This window comes from Mytilus californianus, unplaced genomic scaffold (genome assembly GCF_021869535.1).
Source record: "Mytilus californianus isolate M0D057914Y unplaced genomic scaffold, xbMytCali1.0.p SCAF_2, whole genome shotgun sequence".
Taxonomy (NCBI): Eukaryota; Metazoa; Mollusca; class Bivalvia; order Mytilida; family Mytilidae; genus Mytilus; species Mytilus californianus.
Window position 1 is genome coordinate 76,776,571 of NW_026262668.1, and position 23,200 is coordinate 76,799,770.

Genomic DNA, 23,200 nt, shown 5'->3' on the forward strand with positions numbered 1-23,200 from the left:
TGCATTCAACTTTTTTTGCAGACAGTATGGTCTGATACAAAGATTTTTCACTTTTTAGTGAAAAACTTGCATGCAATTTTAGCCTCAGCAGGCTTATATTTGAACCACTTGCTATTTAACATAAGAAAAGAAAGATACTGTGTGAAATGAAACAGGTACAAAAGACATTGTGAAGTGCTTTTAATACAAATTTAGTGAAATCTTTATTATGGACTTCAACTTTTATGTACCTAGGTCCTCACATTTAACTTGATCCAAACAGGCCGTTACACGAGGGTCATTTATACAACACGTTTTGCACATATTGTCTGAGATAATCTTATTTTCTGTAGATTCAGAGTTCACAAATGAGTAATACAACTGGGTTAAAGCATAGAAACACAAATATTGACACAGGAAAACCTGTCACATAGAAAGTCAGAATGCCACTTATGCATCAAAATTGAAAAAGCTTTGAAATGCTTATTTTGACCATATAATGCCAAAATGGATAATTTTTGCAGGATTTCTATCAAATAAAAGTTTAAATCCTTTAGTTTCATGCTATCTGACAAATTGACACCATTAAATCATTCAGGGAAGTTGCCAAAGTTCAGATTCTATATTTACTGATTTCGCCTAATAGGATAGAAAAATTTGACCAATCTTAATAAAACTTGATATGACTAAAGCTTAATAAATTATGAGACTGCTGACAAAGTTTCATGGCAATAGGATATATATTATAGACAATATGATAAATTCTATATTCAACTTCGCGTGTTAAATTTTGACGTTTAAATTGAAAAATTTCAACTATCAACATTTGGGGCTTTAAAAATCAAAATATTGCAAAAAATTACATTTTAAAGGCCTTCATATATGACATATTATATATTTAAAGCAATAGAATACTCATTTAATTTATCAGACTTATCACAATTATTTAAAAGTCAAATTTATATGAGCCTGTGCCAAAAAATGGAGGTTTTCCAATGAAGGGGGGCCTTACATGAAGATGTATTATTTTCCAGCAATTTTAAATTTGTGGAGTTTTTTGGTTATAAATAATCCTTACATATGTATCAAATGTACTTTAAATGGAAAGAAAAATTACAAATAGCATACCATATTAGTATAAAAGGGTCTTAAGCCAAGTAAGACTGAAAATAATTTAGGGTCAATTTAGGCCGTAGCACATATTTACATTTAAAAATGCATACTGAAGCTATAGGAAATAAAAATTTGTGTCTTTTTTATAATTTCTATACTCAGGTTACATGATACAATAAATCTGAGCATAAAAGGACTCTTGCATTCAACTTTTTTTGCAGACAGTATGGTCTGATACAAAGATTTTTCACTTTTTAGTGAAAAACTTGCATGCAATTTTGGCCTCAGCAGGCTTATATTTGAACCACTTGCTATTTAACATAAGAAAAGAAAGATACTGTGTGAAATGAAACAGGTACAAAAGACATTGTGAAGTGCTTTTAATACAAATTTAGTGAAATCTTTATTATGGACTTCAACTTTTATGTACCTAGGTCCTCACATTTAACTTGATCCAAACAGGCCGTTACACGAGGGTCATTTATACAACACGTTTTGCACATATTGTCTGAGATAATCTTATTTTCTGTAGATTCAGAGTTCACAAATGAGTAATACAACTGGGTTAAAGCATAGAAACACAAATATTGACACAGGAAAACCTGTCACATAGAAAGTCAGAATGCCACTTATGCATCAAAATTGAAAAAGCTTTGAAATGCTTATTTTGACCATATAATGCCAAAATGGATAATTTTTGCAGGATTTCTATCAAATAAAAGTTTAAATCCTTTAGTTTCATGCTATCTGACAAATTGACACCATTAAATCATTCAGGGAAGTTGCCAAAGTTCAGATTCTATATTTACTGATTTCGCCTAATAGGATAGAAAAATTTGACCAATCTTAATAAAACTTGGTATGACTAAAGCTTAATAAATTATGAGACTGCTGACAAAGTTTCATGGCAATAGGATATATATTATAGACAATATGATAAATTCTATATTCAACTTCGCGTGTTAAATTTTGACGTTTAAATTGAAAAATTTCAACTATCAACATTTGGGGCTTTAAAAATCAAAATATTGCAAAAAATTACATTTTAAAGGCCTTAATATATGACATATTATATATTTAAAGCAATAGAATACTCATTTAATTTATCAGACTTATCACAATTATTTAAAAGTCAAATTTATATGAGCCTGTGCCAAAAAATGGAGGTTTTCCAATGAAGGGGGGCCTTACATGAAGATGTTTTATTTTCCAGCAATTTTAAATTTGTGGAGTTTTTTGGTTATAAATAATCCTTACATATGTATCAAATGTACTTTAAATGGAAAGAAAAATTACAAATAGCATACCATATTAGTATAAAAGGGTCTTAAGCCAAGTAAGACTGAAAATAATTTAGGGTCAATTTAGGCCGTAGCACATATTTACATTTAAAAATGCATACTGAAGCTATAGGAAATAAAAATTTGTGTCTTTTTTATAATTTCTATACTCAGGTTACATGATACAATAAATCTGAGCATAAAAGGACTCTTGCATTCAACTTTTTTTGCAGACAGTATGGTCTGATACAAAGATTTTTCACTTTTTAGTGAAAAACTTGCATGCAATTTTAGCCTCAGCAGGCTTATATTTGAACCACTTGCTATTTAACATAAGAAAAGAAAGATACTGTGTGAAATGAAACAGGTACAAAAGACATTGTGAAGTGCTTTTAATACAAATTTAGTGAAATCTTTATTATGGACTTCAACTTTTATGTACCTAGGTCCTCACATTTAACTTGATCCAAACAGGCCGTTACACGAGGGTCATTTATACAACACGTTTTGCACATATTGTCTGAGATAATCTTATTTTCTGTAGATTCAGAGTTCACAAATGAGTAATACAACTGGGTTAAAGCATAGAAACACAAATATTGACACAGGAAAACCTGTCACATAGAAAGTCAGAATGCCACTTATGCATCAAAATTGAAAAAGCTTTGAAATGCTTATTTTGACCATATAATGCCAAAATGGATAATTTTTGCAGGATTTCTATCAAATAAAAGTTTAAATCCTTTAGTTTCATGCTATCTGACAAATTGACACCATTAAATCATTCAGGGAAGTTGCCAAAGTTCAGATTCTATATTTACTGATTTCGCCTAATAGGATAGAAAAATTTGACCAATCTTAATAAAACTTGGTATGACTAAAGCTTAATAAATTATGAGACTGCTGACAAAGTTTCATGGCAATAGGATATATATTATAGACAATATGATAAATTCTATATTCAACTTCGCGTGTTAAATTTTGACGTTTAAATTGAAAAATTTCAACTATCAACATTTGGGGCTTTAAAAATCAAAATATTGCAAAAAATTACATTTTAAAGGCCTTAATATATGACATATTATATATTTAAAGCAATAGAATACTCATTTAATTTATCAGACTTATCACAATTATTTAAAAGTCAAATTTATATGAGCCTGTGCCAAAAAATGGAGGTTTTCCAATGAAGGGGGGCCTTACATGAAGATGTATTATTTTCCAGCAATTTTAAATTTGTGGAGTTTTTTGGTTATAAATAATCCTTACATATGTATCAAATGTACTTTAAATGGAAAGAAAAATTACAAATAGCATACCATATTAGTATAAAAGGGTCTTAAGCCAAGTAAGACTGAAAATAATTTAGGGTCAATTTAGGCCGTAGCACATATTTACATTTAAAAATGCATACTGAAGCTATAGGAAATAAAAATTTGTGTCTTTTTTATAATTTCTATACTCAGGTTACATGATACAATAAATCTGAGCATAAAAGGACTCTTGCATTCAACTTTTTTTGCAGACAGTATGGTCTGATACAAAGATTTTTCACTTTTTAGTGAAAAACTTGCATGCAATTTTAGCCTCAGCAGGCTTATATTTGAACCACTTGCTATTTAACATAAGAAAAGAAAGATACTGTGTGAAATGAAACAGGTACAAAAGACATTGTGAAGTGCTTTTAATACAAATTTAGTGAAATCTTTATTATGGACTTCAACTTTTATGTACCTAGGTCCTCACATTTAACTTGATCCAAACAGGCCGTTACACGAGGGTCATTTATACAACACGTTTTGCACATATTGTCTGAGATAATCTTATTTTCTGTAGATTCAGAGTTCACAAATGAGTAATACAACTGGGTTAAAGCATAGAAACACAAATATTGACACAGGAAAACCTGTCACATAGAAAGTCAGAATGCCACTTATGCATCAAAATTGAAAAAGCTTTGAAATGCTTATTTTGACCATATAATGCCAAAATGGATAATTTTTGCAGGATTTCTATCAAATAAAAGTTTAAATCCTTTAGTTTCATGCTATCTGACAAATTGACACCATTAAATCATTCAGGGAAGTTGCCAAAGTTCAGATTCTATATTTACTGATTTCGCCTAATAGGATAGAAAAATTTGACCAATCTTAATAAAACTTGGTATGACTAAAGCTTAATAAATTATGAGACTGCTGACAAAGTTTCATGGCAATAGGATATATATTATAGACAATATGATAAATTCTATATTCAACTTCGCGTGTTAAATTTTGACGTTTAAATTGAAAAATTTCAACTATCAACATTTGGGGCTTTAAAAATCAAAATATTGCAAAAAATTACATTTTAAAGGCCTTAATATATGACATATTATATATTTAAAGCAATAGAATACTCATTTAATTTATCAGACTTATCACAATTATTTAAAAGTCAAATTTATATGAGCCTGTGCCAAAAAATGGAGGTTTTCCAATGAAGGGGGGCCTTACATGAAGATGTATTATTTTCCAGCAATTTTAAATTTGTGGAGTTTTTTGGTTATAAATAATCCTTACATATGTATCAAATGTACTTTAAATGGAAAGAAAAATTACAAATAGCATACCATATTAGTATAAAAGGGTCTTAAGCCAAGTAAGACTGAAAATAATTTAGGGTCAATTTAGGCCGTAGCACATATTTACATTTAAAAATGCATACTGAAGCTATAGGAAATAAAAATTTGTGTCTTTTTTATAATTTCTATACTCAGGTTACATGATACAATAAATCTGAGCATAAAAGGACTCTTGCATTCAACTTTTTTTGCAGACAGTATGGTCTGATACAAAGATTTTTCACTTTTTAGTGAAAAACTTGCATGCAATTTTAGCCTCAGCAGGCTTATATTTGAACCACTTGCTATTTAACATAAGAAAAGAAAGATACTGTGTGAAATGAAACAGGTACAAAAGACATTGTGAAGTGCTTTTAATACAAATTTAGTGAAATCTTTATTATGGACTTCAACTTTTATGTACCTAGGTCCTCACATTTAACTTGATCCAAACAGGCCGTTACACGAGGGTCATTTATACAACACGTTTTGCACATATTGTCTGAGATAATCTTATATTCTGTAGATTCAGAGTTCACAAATGAGTAATACAACTGGGTTAAAGCATAGAAACACAAATATTGACACAGGAAAACCTGTCACATAGAAAGTCAGAATGCCACTTATGCATCAAAATTGAAAAAGCTTTGAAATGCTTATTTTGACCATATAATGCCAAAATGGATAATTTTTGCAGGATTTCTATCAAATAAAAGTTTAAATCCTTTAGTTTCATGCTATCTGACAAATTGACACCATTAAATCATTCAGGGAAGTTGCCAAAGTTCAGATTCTATATTTACTGATTTCGCCTAATAGGATAGAAAAATTTGACCAATCTTAATAAAACTTGGTATGACTAAAGCTTAATAAATTATGAGACTGCTGACAAAGTTTCATGGCAATAGGATATATATTATAGACAATATGATAAATTCTATATTCAACTTCGCGTGTTAAATTTTGACGTTTAAATTGAAAAATTTCAACTATCAACATTTGGGGCTTTAAAAATCAAAATATTGCAAAAAATTACATTTTAAAGGCCTTAATATATGACATATTATATATTTAAAGCAATAGAATACTCATTTAATTTATCAGACTTATCACAATTATTTAAAAGTCAAATTTATATGAGCCTGTGCCAAAAAATGGAGGTTTTCCAATGAAGGGGGGCCTTACATGAAGATGTATTATTTTCCAGCAATTTTAAATTTGTGGAGTTTTTTGGTTATAAATAATCCTTACATATGTATCAAATGTACTTTAAATGGAAAGAAAAATTACAAATAGCATACCATATTAGTATAAAAGGGTCTTAAGCCAAGTAAGACTGAAAATAATTTAGGGTCAATTTAGGCCGTAGCACATATTTACATTTAAAAATGCATACTGAAGCTATAGGAAATAAAAATTTGTGTCTTTTTTATAATTTCTATACTCAGGTTACATGATACAATAAATCTGAGCATAAAAGGACTCTTGCATTCAACTTTTTTTGCAGACAGTATGGTCTGATACAAAGATTTTTCACTTTTTAGTGAAAAACTTGCATGCAATTTTAGCCTCAGCAGGCTTATATTTGAACCACTTGCTATTTAACATAAGAAAAGAAAGATACTGTGTGAAATGAAACAGGTACAAAAGACATTGTGAAGTGCTTTTAATACAAATTTAGTGAAATCTTTATTATGGACTTCAACTTTTATGTACCTAGGTCCTCACATTTAACTTGATCCAAACAGGCCGTTACACGAGGGTCATTTATACAACACGTTTTGCACATATTGTCTGAGATAATCTTATTTTCTGTAGATTCAGAGTTCACAAATGAGTAATACAACTGGGTTAAAGCATAGAAACACAAATATTGACACAGGAAAACCTGTCACATAGAAAGTCAGAATGCCACTTATGCATCAAAATTGAAAAAGCTTTGAAATGCTTATTTTGACCATATAATGCCAAAATGGATAATTTTTGCAGGATTTCTATCAAATAAAAGTTTAAATCCTTTAGTTTCATGCTATCTGACAAATTGACACCATTAAATCATTCAGGGAAGTTGCCAAAGTTCAGATTCTATATTTACTGATTTCGCCTAATAGGATAGAAAAATTTGACCAATCTTAATAAAACTTGGTATGACTAAAGCTTAATAAATTATGAGACTGCTGACAAAGTTTCATGGCAATAGGATATATATTATAGACAATATGATAAATTCTATATTCAACTTCGCGTGTTAAATTTTGACGTTTAAATTGAAAAATTTCAACTATCAACATTTGGGGCTTTAAAAATCAAAATATTGCAAAAAATTACATTTTAAAGGCCTTAATATATGACATATTATATATTTAAAGCAATAGAATACTCATTTAATTTATCAGACTTATCACAATTATTTAAAAGTCAAATTTATATGAGCCTGTGCCAAAAAATGGAGGTTTTCCAATGAAGGGGGGCCTTACATGAAGATGTATTATTTTCCAGCAATTTTAAATTTGTGGAGTTTTTTGGTTATAAATAATCCTTACATATGTATCAAATGTACTTTAAATGGAAAGAAAAATTACAAATAGCATACCATATTAGTATAAAAGGGTCTTAAGCCAAGTAAGACTGAAAATAATTTAGGGTCAATTTAGGCCGTAGCACATATTTACATTTAAAAATGCATACTGAAGCTATAGGAAATAAAAATTTGTGTCTTTTTTATAATTTCTATACTCAGGTTACATGATACAATAAATCTGAGCATAAAAGGACTCTTGCATTCAACTTTTTTTGCAGACAGTATGGTCTGATACAAAGATTTTTCACTTTTTAGTGAAAAACTTGCATGCAATTTTAGCCTCAGCAGGCTTATATTTGAACCACTTGCTATTTACCATAAGAAAAGAAAGATACTGTGTGAAATGAAACAGGTACAAAAGACATTGTGAAGTGCTTTTAATACAAATTTAGTGAAATCTTTATTATGGACTTCAACTTTTATGTACCTAGGTCCTCACATTTAACTTGATCCAAACAGGCCGTTACACAAGGGTCATTTATACAACACGTTTTGCACATATTGTCTGAGATAATCTTATTTTCTGTAGATTCAGAGTTCACAAAGGAGTAATACAACTGGGTTAAAGCATAGAAACACAAATATTGACACAGGAAAACCTGTCACATAGAAAGTCAGAATGCCACTTATGCATCAAAATTGAAAAAGCTTTGAAATGCTTATTTTGACCATATAATGCCAAAATGGATAATTTTTGCAGGATTTCTATCAAATAAAAGTTTAAATCCTTTAGTTTCATGCTATCTGACAAATTGACACCATTAAATCATTCAGGGAAGTTGCCAAAGTTCAGATTCTATATTTACTGATTTCGCCTAATAGGATAGAAAAATTTGACCAATCTTAATAAAACTTGGTATGACTAAAGCTTAATAAATTATGAGACTGCTGACAAAGTTTCATGGCAATAGGATATATATTATAGACAATATGATAAATTCTATATTCAACTTCGCGTGTTAAATTTTGACGTTTAAATTGAAAAATTTCAACTATCAACATTTGGGGCTTTAAAAATCAAAATATTGCAAAAAATTACATTTTAAAGGCCTTAATATATGACATATTATATATTTAAAGCAATAGAATACTCATTTAATTTATCAGACTTATCACAATTATTTAAAAGTCAAATTTATATGAGCCTGTGCCAAAAAATGGAGGTTTTCCAATGAAGGGGGGCCTTACATGAAGATGTATTATTTTCCAGCAATTTTAAATTTGTGGAGTTTTTTGGTTATAAATAATCCTTACATATGTATCAAATGTACTTTAAATGGAAAGAAAAATTACAAATAGCATACCATATTAGTATAAAAGGGTCTTAAGCCAAGTAAGACTGAAAATAATTTAGGGTCAATTTAGGCCGTAGCACATATTTACATTTAAAAATGCATACTGAAGCTATAGGAAATAAAAATTTGTGTCTTTTTTATAATTTCTATACTCAGGTTACATGATACAATAAATCTGAGCATAAAAGGACTCTTGCATTCAACTTTTTTTGCAGACAGTATGGTCTGATACAAAGATTTTTCACTTTTTAGTGAAAAACTTGCATGCAATTTTAGCCTCAGCAGGCTTATATTTGAACCACTTGCTATTTAACATAAGAAAAGAAAGATACTGTGTGAAATGAAACAGGTACAAAAGACATTGTGAAGTGCTTTTAATACAAATTTAGTGAAATCTTTATTATGGACTTCAACTTTTATGTACCTAGGTCCTCACATTTAACTTGATCCAAACAGGCCGTTACACGAGGGTCATTTATACAACACGTTTTGCACATATTGTCTGAGATAATCTTATTTTCTGTAGATTCAGAGTTCACAAAGGAGTAATACAACTGGGTTAAAGCATAGAAACACAAATATTGACACAGGAAAACCTGTCACATAGAAAGTCAGAATGCCACTTATGCATCAAAATTGAAAAAGCTTTGAAATGCTTATTTTGACCATATAATGCCAAAATGGATAATTTTTGCAGGATTTCTATCAAATAAAAGTTTAAATCCTTTAGTTTCATGCTATCTGACAAATTGACACCATTAAATCATTCAGGGAAGTTGCCAAAGTTCAGATTCTATATTTACTGATTTCGCCTAATAGGATAGAAAAATTTGACCAATCTTAATAAAACTTGGTATGACTAAAGCTTAATAAATTATGAGACTGCTGACAAAGTTTCATGGCAATAGGATATATATTATAGACAATATGATAAATTCTATATTCAACTTTGCGTGTTAAATTTTGACGTTTAAATTGAAAAATTTCAACTATCAACATTTGGGGCTTTAAAAATCAAAATATTGCAAAAAATTACATTTTAAAGGCCTTAATATATGACATATTATATATTTAAAGCAATAGAATACTCATTTAATTTATCAGACTTATCACAATTATTTAAAAGTCAAATTTATATGAGCCTGTGCCAAAAAATGGAGGTTTTCCAATGAAGGGGGGCCTTACATGAAGATGTATTATTTTCCAGCAATTTTAAATTTGTGGAGTTTTTTGGTTATAAATAATCCTTACATATGTATCAAATGTACTTTAAATGGAAAGAAAAATTACAAATAGCATACCATATTAGTATAAAAGGGTCTTAAGCCAAGTAAGACTGAAAATAATTTAGGGTCAATTTAGGCCGTAGCACATATTTACATTTAAAAATGCATACTGAAGCTATAGGAAATAAAAATTTGTGTCTTTTTTATAATTTCTATACTCAGGTTACATGATACAATAAATCTGAGCATAAAAGGACTCTTGCATTCAACTTTTTTTGCAGACAGTATGGTCTGATACAAAGATTTTTCACTTTTTAGTGAAAAACTTGCATGCAATTTTAGCCTCAGCAGGCTTATATTTGAACCACTTGCTATTTAACATAAGAAAAGAAAGATACTGTGTGAAATGAAACAGGTACAAAAGACATTGTGAAGTGCTTTTAATACAAATTTAGTGAAATCTTTATTATGGACTTCAACTTTTATGTACCTAGGTCCTCACATTTAACTTGATCCAAACAGGCCGTTACACGAGGGTCATTTATACAACACGTTTTGCACATATTGTCTGAGATAATCTTATTTTCTGTAGATTCAGAGTTCACAAATGAGTAATACAACTGGGTTAAAGCATAGAAACACAAATATTGACACAGGAAAACCTGTCACATAGAAAGTCAGAATTCCACTTATGCATCAAAATTGAAAAAGCTTTGAAATGCTTATTTTGACCATATAATGCCAAAATGGATAATTTTTGCAGGATTTCTATCAAATAAAAGTTTAAATCCTTTAGTTTCATGCTATCTGACAAATTGACACCATTAAATCATTCAGGGAAGTTGCCAAAGTTCAGATTCTATATTTACTGATTTCGCCTAATAGGATAGAAAAATTTGACCAATCTTAATAAAACTTGGTATGACTAAAGCTTAATAAATTATGAGACTGCTGACAAAGTTTCATGGCAATAGGATATATATTATAGACAATATGATAAATTCTATATTCAACTTCGCGTGTTAAATTTTGACGTTTAAATTGAAAAATTTCAACTATCAACATTTGGGGCTTTAAAAATCAAAATATTGCAAAAAATTACATTTTAAAGGCCTTAATATATGACATATTATATATTTAAAGCAATAGAATACTCATTTAATTTATCAGACTTATCACAATTATTTAAAAGTCAAATTTATATGAGCCTGTGCCAAAAAATGGAGGTTTTCCAATGAAGGGGGGCCTTACATGAAGATGTATTATTTTCCAGCAATTTTAAATTTGTGGAGTTTTTTGGTTATAAATAATCCTTACATATGTATCAAATGTACTTTAAATGGAAAGAAAAATTACAAATAGCATACCATATTAGTATAAAAGGGTCTTAAGCCAAGTAAGACTGAAAATAATTTAGGGTCAATTTAGGCCGTAGCACATATTTACATTTAAAAATGCATACTGAAGCTATAGGAAATAAAAATTTGTGTCTTTTTTATAATTTCTATACTCAGGTTACATGATACAATAAATCTGAGCATAAAAGGACTCTTGCATTCAACTTTTTTTGCAGACAGTATGGTCTGATACAAAGATTTTTCACTTTTTAGTGAAAAACTTGCATGCAATTTTAGCCTCAGCAGGCTTATATTTGAACCACTTGCTATTTACCATAAGAAAAGAAAGATACTGTGTGAAATGAAACAGGTACAAAAGACATTGTGAAGTGCTTTTAATACAAATTTAGTGAAATCTTTATTATGGACTTCAACTTTTATGTACCTAGGTCCTCACATTTAACTTGATCCAAACAGGCCGTTACACGAGGGTCATTTATACAACACGTTTTGCACATATTGTCTGAGATAATCTTATTTTCTGTAGATTCAGAGTTCACAAATGAGTAATACAACTGGGTTAAAGCATAGAAACACAAATATTGACACAGGAAAACCTGTCACATAGAAAGTCAGAATGCCACTTATGCATCAAAATTGAAAAAGCTTTGAAATGCTTATTTTGACCATATAATGCCAAAATGGATAATTTTTGCAGGATTTCTATCAAATAAAAGTTTAAATCCTTTAGTTTCATGCTATCTGACAAATTGACACCATTAAATCATTCAGGGAAGTTGCCAAAGTTCAGATTCTATATTTACTGATTTCGCCTAATAGGATAGAAAAATTTGACCAATCTTAATAAAACTTGGTATGACTAAAGCTTAATAAATTATGAGACTGCTGACAAAGTTTCATGGCAATAGGATATATATTATAGACAATATGATAAATTCTATATTCAACTTCGCGTGTTAAATTTTGACGTTTAAATTGAAAAATTTCAACTATCAACATTTGGGGCTTTAAAAATCAAAATATTGCAAAAAATTACATTTTAAAGGCCTTAATATATGACATATTATATATTTAAAGCAATAGAATACTCATTTAATTTATCAGACTTATCACAATTATTTAAAAGTCAAATTTATATGAGCCTGTGCCAAAAAATGGAGGTTTTCCAATGAAGGGGGGCCTTACATGAAGATGTATTATTTTCCAGCAATTTTAAATTTGTGGAGTTTTTTGGTTATAAATAATCCTTACATATGTATCAAATGTACTTTAAATGGAAAGAAAAATTACAAATAGCATACCATATTAGTATAAAAGGGTCTTAAGCCAAGTAAGACTGAAAATAATTTAGGGTCAATTTAGGCCGTAGCACATATTTACATTTAAAAATGCATACTGAAGCTATAGGAAATAAAAATTTGTGTCTTTTTTATAATTTCTATACTCAGGTTACATGATACAATAAATCTGAGCATAAAAGGACTCTTGCATTCAACTTTTTTTGCAGACAGTATGGTCTGATACAAAGATTTTTCACTTTTTAGTGAAAAACTTGCATGCAATTTTAGCCTCAGCAGGCTTATATTTGAACCACTTGCTATTTAACATAAGAAAAGAAAGATACTGTGTGAAATGAAACAGGTACAAAAGACATTGTGAAGTGCTTTTAATACAAATTTAGTGAAATCTTTATTATGGACTTCAACTTTTATGTACCTAGGTCCTCACATTTAACTTGATCCAAACAGGCTGTTACACGAGGGTCATTTATACAACACGTTTTGCACATATTGTCTGAGATAATCTTATTTTCTGTAGATTCAGAGTTCACAAATGAGTAATACAACTGGGTTAAAGCATAGAAACACAAATATTGACACAGGAAAACCTGTCACATAGAAAGTCAGAATGCCACTTATGCATCAAAATTGAAAAAGCTTTGAAATGCTTATTTTGACCATATAATGCCAAAATGGATAATTTTTGCAGGATTTCTATCAAATAAAAGTTTAAATCCTTTAGTTTCATGCTATCTGACAAATTGACACCATTAAATCATTCAGGGAAGTTGCCAAAGTTCAGATTCTATATTTACTGATTTCGCCTAATAGGATAGAAAAATTTGACCAATCTTAATAAAACTTGGTATGACTAAAGCTTAATAAATTATGAGACTGCTGACAAAGTTTCATGGCAATAGGATATATATTATAGACAATATGATAAATTCTATATTCAACTTCGCGTGTTAAATTTTGACGTTTAAATTGAAAAATTTCAACTATCAACATTTGGGGCTTTAAAAATCAAAATATTGCAAAAAATTACATTTTAAAGGCCTTAATATATGACATATTATATATTTAAAGCAATAGAATACTCATTTAATTTATCAGACTTATCACAATTATTTAAAAGTCAAATTTATATGAGCCTGTGCCAAAAAATGGAGGTTTTCCAATGAAGGGGGGCCTTACATGAAGATGTATTATTTTCCAGCAATTTTAAATTTGTGGAGTTTTTTGGTTATAAATAATCCTTACATATGTATCAAATGTACTTTAAATGGAAAGAAAAATTACAAATAGCATACCATATTAGTATAAAAGGGTCTTAAGCCAAGTAAGACTGAAAATAATTTAGGGTCAATTTAGGCCGTAGCACATATTTACATTTAAAAATGCATACTGAAGCTATAGGAAATAAAAATTTGTGTCTTTTTTATAATTTCTATACTCAGGTTACATGATACAATAAATCTGAGCATAAAAGGACTCTTGCATTCAACTTTTTTTGCAGACAGTATGGTCTGATACAAAGATTTTTCACTTTTTAGTGAAAAACTTGCATGCAATTTTAGCCTCAGCAGGCTTATATTTGAACCACTTGCTATTTAACATAAGAAAAGAAAGATACTGTGTGAAATGAAACAGGTACAAAAGACATTGTGAAGTGCTTTTAATACAAATTTAGTGAAATCTTTATTATGGACTTCAACTTTTATGTACCTAGGTCCTCACATTTAACTTGATCCAAACAGGCCGTTACACGAGGGTCATTTATACAACACGTTTTGCACATATTGTCTGAGATAATCTTATTTTCTGTAGATTCAGAGTTCACAAATGAGTAATACAACTGGGTTAAAGCATAGAAACACAAATATTGACACAGGAAAACCTGTCACATAGAAAGTCAGAATGCCACTTATGCATCAAAATTGAAAAAGCTTTGAAATGCTTATTTTGACCATATAATGCCAAAATGGATAATTTTTGCAGGATTTCTATCAAATAAAAGTTTAAATCCTTTAGTTTCATGCTATCTGACAAATTGACACCATTAAATCATTCAGGGAAGTTGCCAAAGTTCAGATTCTATATTTACTGATTTCGCCTAATAGGATAGAAAAATTTGACCAATCTTAATAAAACTTGGTATGACTAAAGCTTAATAAATTATGAGACTGCTGACAAAGTTTCATGGCAATAGGATATATATTATAGACAATATGATAAATTCTATATTCAACTTCGCGTGTTAAATTTTGACGTTTAAATTGAAAAATTTCAACTATCAACATTTGGGGCTTTAAAAATCAAAATATTGCAAAAAATTACATTTTAAAGGCCTTAATATATGACATATTATATATTTAAAGCAATAGAATACTCATTTAATTTATCAGACTTATCCCAATTATTTAAAAGTCAAATTTATATGAGCCTGTGCCAAAAAATGGAGGTTTTCCAATGAAGGGGGGCCTTACATGAAGATGTATTATTTTCCAGCAATTTTAAATTTGTGGAGTTTTTTGGTTATAAATAATCCTTACATATGTATCAAATGTACTTTAAATGGAAAGAAAAATTACAAATAGCATACCATATTAGTATAAAAGGGTCTTAAGCCAAGTAAGACTGAAAATAATTTAGGGTCAATTTAGGCCGTAGCACATATTTACATTTAAAAATGCATACTGAAGCTATAGGAAATAAAAATTTGTGTCTTTTTTATAATTTCTATACTCAGGTTACATGATACAATAAATCTGAGCATAAAAGGACTCTTGCATTCAACTTTTTTTGCAGACAGTATGGTCTGATACAAAGATTTTTCACTTTTTAGTGAAAAACTTGCATGCAATTTTAGCCTCAGCAGGCTTATATTTGAACCACTTGCTATTTAACATAAGAAAAGAAAGATACTGTGTGAAATGAAACAGGTACAAAAGACATTGTGAAGTGCTTTTAATACAAATTTAGTGAAATCTTTATTATGGACTTCAACTTTTATGTACCTAGGTCCTCACATTTAACTTGATCCAAACAGGCCGTTACACGAGGGTCATTTATACAACACGTTTTGCACATATTGTCTGAGATAATCTTATTTTCTGTAGATTCAGAGTTCACAAATGAGTAATACAACTGGGTTAAAGCATAGAAACACAAATATTGACACAGGAAAACCTGTCACATAGAAAGTCAGAATGCCACTTATGCATCAAAATTGAAAAAGCTTTGAAATGCTTATTTTGACCATATAATGCCAAAATGGATAATTTTTGCAGGATTTCTATCAAATAAAAGTTTAAATCCTTTAGTTTCATGCTATCTGACAAATTGACACCATTAAATCATTCAGGGAAGTTGCCAAAGTTCAGATTCTATATTTACTGATTTCGCCTAATAGGATAGAAAAATTTGACCAATCTTAATAAAACTTGGTATGACTAAAGCTTAATAAATTATGAGACTGCTGACAAAGTTTCATGGCAATAGGATATATATTATAGACAATATGATAAATTCTATATTCAACTTCGCGTGTTAAATTTTGACGTTTAAATTGAAAAATTTCAACTATCAACATTTGGGGCTTTAAAAATCAAAATATTGCAAAAAATTACATTTTAAAGGCCTTAATATATGACATATTATATATTTAAAGCAATAGAATACTCATTTAATTTATCAGACTTATCCCAATTATTTAAAAGTCAAATTTATATGAGCCTGTGCCAAAAAATGGAGGTTTTCCAATGAAGGGGGGCCTTACATGAAGATGTATTATTTTCCAGCAATTTTAAATTTGTGGAGTTTTTTGGTTATAAATAATCCTTACATATGTATCAAATGTACTTTAAATGGAAAGAAAAATTACAAATAGCATACCATATTAGTATAAAAGGGTCTTAAGCCAAGTAAGACTGAAAATAATTTAGGGTCAATTTAGGCCGTAGCACATATTTACATTTAAAAATGCATACTGAAGCTATAGGAAATAAAAATTTGTGTCTTTTTTATAATTTCTATACTCAGGTTACATGATACAATAAATCTGAGCATAAAAGGACTCTTGCATTCAACTTTTTTTGCAGACAGTATGGTCTGATACAAAGATTTTTCACTTTTTAGTGAAAAACTTGCATGCAATTTTAGCCTCAGCAGGCTTATATTTGAACCACTTGCTATTTACCATAAGAAAAGAAAGATACTGTGTGAAATGAAACAGGTACAAAAGACATTGTGAAGTGCTTTTAATACAAATTTAGTGAAATCTTTATTATGGACTTCAACTTTTATGTACCTAGGTCCTCACATTTAACTTGATCCAAACAGGCCGTTACACGAGGGTCATTTATACAACACGTTTTGCACATATTGTCTGAGATAATCTTATTTTCTGTAGATTCAGAGTTCACAAATGAGTAATACAACTGGGTTAAAGCATAGAAACACAAATATTGACACAGGAAAACCTGTCACATAGAAAGTCAGAATGCCACTTATGCATCAAAATTGAAAAAGCTTTGAAATGCTTATTTTGACCATATAATGCCAAAATGGATAATTTTTGCAGGATTTCTATCAAATAAAAGTTTAAATCCTTTAGTTTCATGCTATCTGACAAATTGACACCATTAAATCATTCAGGGAAGTTGCCAAAGTTCAGATTCTATATTTACTGATTTCGCCTAATAGGATAGAAAAATTTGACCAATCTTAATAAAACTTGGTATGACTAAAGCTTAATAAATTATGAGACTGCTGACAAAGTTTCATGGCAATAGGATATATATTATAGACAATATGATAAATTCTATATTCAACTTCGCGTGTTAAATTTTGACGTTTAAATTGAAAAATTTCAACTATCAACATTTGGGGCTTTAAAAATCAAAATATTGCAAAAAATTACATTTTAAAGGCCTTAATATATGACATATTATATATTTAAAGCAATAGAATACTCATTTAATTTATCAGACTTATCACAATTATTTAAAAGTCAAATTTATATGAGCCTGTGCCAAAAAATGGAGGTTTTCCAATGAAGGGGGGCCTTACATGAAGATGTATTATTTTCCAGCAATTTTAAATTTGTGGAGTTTTTTGGTTATAAATAATCCTTACATATGTATCAAATGTACTTTAAATGGAAAGAAAAATTACAAATAGCATACCATATTAGTATAAAAGGGTCTTAAGCCAAGTAAGACTGAAAATAATTTAGGGTCAATTTAGGCCGTAGCACATATTTACATTTAAAAATGCATACTGAAGCTATAGGAAATAAAAATTTGTGTCTTTTTTATAATTTCTATACTCAGGTTACATGATACAATAAATCTGAGCATAAAAGGACTCTTGCATTCAACTTTTTTTGCAGACAGTATGGTCTGATACAAAGATTTTTCACTTTTTAGTGAAAAACTTGCATGCAATTTTAGCCTCAGCAGGCTTATATTTGAACCACTTGCTATTTACCATAAGAAAAGAAAGATACTGTGTGAAATGAAACAGGTACAAAAGACATTGTGAAGTGCTTTTAATACAAATTTAGTGAAATCTTTATTATGGACTTCAACTTTTATGTACCTAGGTCCTCACATTTAACTTGATCCAAACAGGCCGTTACACGAGGGTCATTTATACAACACGTTTTGCACATATTGTCTGAGATAATCTTATTTTCTGTAGATTCAGAGTTCACAAAGGAGTAATACAACTGGGTTAAAGCATAGAAACACAAATATTGACACAGGAAAACCTGTCACATAGAAAGTCAGAATGCCACTTATGCATCAAAATTGAAAAAGCTTTGAAATGCTTATTTTGACCATATAATGCCAAAATGGATAATTTTTGCAGGATTTCTATCAAATAAAAGTTTAAATCCTTTAGTTTCATGCTATCTGACAAATTGACACCATTAAATCATTCAGGGAAGTTGCCAAAGTTCAGATTCTATATTTACTGATTTCGCCTAATAGGATAGAAAAATTTGACCAATCTTAATAAAACTTGGTATGACTAAAGCTTAATAAATTATGAGACTGCTGACAAAGTTTCATGGCAATAGGATATATATTATAGACAATATGATAAATTCTATATTCAACTTCGCGTGTTAAATTTTGACGTTTAAATTGAAAAATTTCAACTATCAACATTTGGGGCTTTAAAAATCAAAATATTGCAAAAAATTACATTTTAAAGGCCTTCATATATGACATATTATATATTTAAAGCAATAGAATACTCATTTAATTTATCAGACTTATCACAATTATTTAAAAGTCAAATTTATATGAGCCTGTGCTAAAAAATGGAGGTTTTCCAATGAAGGGGGGCCTTACATGAAGATGTATTATTTTCCAGCAATTTTAAATTTGTGGAGTTTTTTGGTTATAAATAATCCTTACATATGTATCAAATGTACTTTAAATGGAAAGAAAAATTACAAATAGCATACCATATTAGTATAAAAGGGTCTTAAGCCAAGTAAGACTGAAAATAATTTAGGGTCAATTTAGGCCGTAGCACATATTTACATTTAAAAATGCATACTGAAGCTATAGGAAATAAAAATTTGTGTCTTTTTTATAATTTCTATACTCAGGTTACATGATACAATAAATCTGAGCATAAAAGGACTCTTGCATTCAACTTTTTTTGCAGACAGTATGGTCTGATACAAAGATTTTTCACTTTTTAGTGAAAAACTTGCATGCAATTTTAGCCTCAGCAGGCTTATATTTGAACCACTTGCTATTTAACATAAGAAAAGAAAGATACTGTGTGAAATGAAACAGGTACAAAAGACATTGTGAAGTGCTTTTAATACAAATTTAGTGAAATCTTTATTATGGACTTCAACTTTTATGTACCTAGGTCCTCACATTTAACTTGATCCAAACAGGCCGTTACACGAGGGTCATTTATACAACACGTTTTGCACATATTGTCTGAGATAATCTTATTTTCTGTAGATTCAGAGTTCACAAATGAGTAATACAACTGGGTTAAAGCATAGAAACACAAATATTGACACAGGAAAACCTGTCACATAGAAAGTCAGAATGCCACTTATGCATCAAAATTGAAAAAGCTTTGAAATGCTTATTTTGACCATATAATGCCAAAATGGATAATTTTTGCAGGATTTCTATCAAATAAAAGTTTAAATCCTTTAGTTTCATGCTATCTGACAAATTGACACCATTAAATCATTCAGGGAAGTTGCCAAAGTTCAGATTCTATATTTACTGATTTCGCCTAATAGGATAGAAAAATTTGACCAATCTTAATAAAACTTGATATGACTAAAGCTTAATAAATTATGAGACTGCTGACAAAGTTTCATGGCAATAGGATATATATTATAGACAATATGATAAATTCTATATTCAACTTCGCGTGTTAAATTTTGACGTTTAAATTGAAAAATTTCAACTATCAACATTTGGGGCTTTAAAAATCAAAATATTGCAAAAAATTACATTTTAAAGGCCTTAATATATGACATATTATATATTTAAAGCAATAGAATACTCATTTAATTTATCAGACTTATCACAATTATTTAAAAGTCAAATTTATATGAGCCTGTGCCAAAAAATGGAGGTTTTCCAATGAAGGGGGGCCTTACATGAAGATGTATTATTTTCCAGCAATTTTAAATTTGTGGAGTTTTTTGGTTATAAATAATCCTTACATATGTATCAAATGTACTTTAAATGGAAAGAAAAATTACAAATAGCATACCATATTAGTATAAAAGGGTCTTAAGCCAAGTAAGACTGAAAATAATTTAGGGTCAATTTAGGCCGTAGCACATATTTACATTTAAAAATGCATACTGAAGCTATAGGAAATAAAAATTTGTGTCTTTTTTATAATTTCTATACTCAGGTTACATGATACAATAAATCTGAGCATAAAAGGACTCTTGCATTCAACTTTTTTTGCAGACAGTATGGTCTGATACAAAGATTTTTCACTTTTTAGTGAAAAACTTGCATGCAATTTTAGCCTCAGCAGGCTTATATTTGAATCACTTGCTATTTAACATAAGAAAAGAAAGATACTGTGTGAAATGAAACAGGTACAAAAGACATTGTGAAGTGCTTTTAATACAAATTTAGTGAAATCTTTATTATGGACTTCAACTTTTATGTACCTAGGTCCTCACATTTAACTTGATCCAAACAGGCCGTTACACGAGGGTCATTTATACAACACGTTTTGCACATATTGTCTGAGATAATCTTATTTTCTGTAGATTCAGAGTTCACAAATGAGTAATACAACTGGGTTAAAGCATAGAAACACAAATATTGACACAGGAAAACCTGTCACATAGAAAGTCAGAATGCCACTTATGCATCAAAATTGAAAAAGCTTTGAAATGCTTATTTTGACCATATAATGCCAAAATGGATAATTTTTGCAGGATTTCTATCAAATAAAAGTTTAAATCCTTTAGTTTCATGCTATCTGACAAATTGACACCATTAAATCATTCAGGGAAGTTGCCAAAGTTCAGATTCTATATTTACTGATTTCGCCTAATAGGATAGAAAAATTTGACCAATCTTAATAAAACTTGGTATGACTAAAGCTTAATAAATTATGAGACTGCTGACAAAGTTTCATGGCAATAGGATATATATTATAGACAATATGATAAATTCTATATTCAACTTCGCGTGTTAAATTTTGACGTTTAAATTGAAAAATTTCAACTATCAACATTTGGGGCTTTAAAAATCAAAATATTGCAAAAAATTACATTTTAAAGGCCTTAATATATGACATATTATATATTTAAAGCAATAGAATACTCATTTAATTTATCAGACTTATCACAATTATTTAAAAGTCAAATTTATATGAGCCTGTGCCAAAAAATGGAGGTTTTCCAATGAAGGGGGGCCTTACATGAAGATGTATTATTTTCCAGCAATTTTAAATTTGTGGAGTTTTTTGGTTATAAATAATCCTTACATATGTATCAAATGTACTTTAAATGGAAAGAAAAATTACAAATAGCATACCATATTAGTATAAAAGGGTCTTAAGCCAAGTAAGACTGAAAATAATTTAGGGTCAATTTAGGCCGTAGCACATATTTACATTTAAAAATGCATACTGAAGCTATAGGAAATAAAAATTTGTGTCTTTTTTATAATTTCTATACTCAGGTTACATGATACAATAAATCTGAGCATAAAAGGACTCTTGCATTCAACTTTTTTTGCAGACAGTATGGTCTGATACAAAGATTTTTCACTTTTTAGTGAAAAACTTGCATGCAATTTTAGCCTCAGCAGGCTTATATTTGAACCACTTGCTATTTAACATAAGAAAAGAAAGATACTGTGTGAAATGAAACAGGTACAAAAGACATTGTGAAGTGCTTTTAATACAAATTTAGTGAAATCTTTATTATGGACTTCAACTTTTATGTACCTAGGTCCTCACATTTAACTTGATCCAAACAGGCTGTTACACGAGGGTCATTTATACAACACGTTTTGCACATATTGTCTGAGATAATCTTATTTTCTGTAGATTCAGAGTTCACAAATGAGTAATACAACTGGGTTAAAGCATAGAAACACAAATATTGACACAGGAAAACCTGTCACATAGAAAGTCAGAATGCCACTTATGCATCAAAATTGAAAAAGCTTTGAAATGCTTATTTTGACCATATAATGCCAAAATGGATAATTTTTGCAGGATTTCTATCAAATAAAAGTTTAAATCCTTTAGTTTCATGCTATCTGACAAATTGACACCATTAAATCATTCAGGGAAGTTGCCAAAGTTCAGATTCTATATTTACTGATTTCGCCTAATAGGATAGAAAAATTTGACCAATCTTAATAAAACTTGGTATGACTAAAGCTTAATAAATTATGAGACTGCTGACAAAGTTTCATGGCAATAGGATATATATTATAGACAATATGATAAATTCTATATTCAACTTCGCGTGTTAAATTTTGACGTTTAAATTGAAAAATTTCAACTATCAACATTTGGGGCTTTAAAAATCAAAATATTGCAAAAAATTACATTTTAAAGGCCTTAATATATGACATATTATATATTTAAAGCAATAGAATACTCATTTAATTTATCAGACTTATCACAATTATTTAAAAGTCAAATTTATATGAGCCTGTGCCAAAAAATGGAGGTTTTCCAATGAAGGGGGGCCTTACATGAAGATGTATTATTTTCCAGCAATTTTAAATTTGTGGAGTTTTTTGGTTATAAATAATCCTTACATATGTATCAAATGTACTTTAAATGGAAAGAAAAATTACAAATAGCATACCATATTAGTATAAAAGGGTCTTAAGCCAAGTAAGACTGAAAATAATTTAGGGTCAATTTAGGCCGTAGCACATATTTACATTTAAAAATGCATACTGAAGCTATAGGAAATAAAAATTTGTGTCTTTTT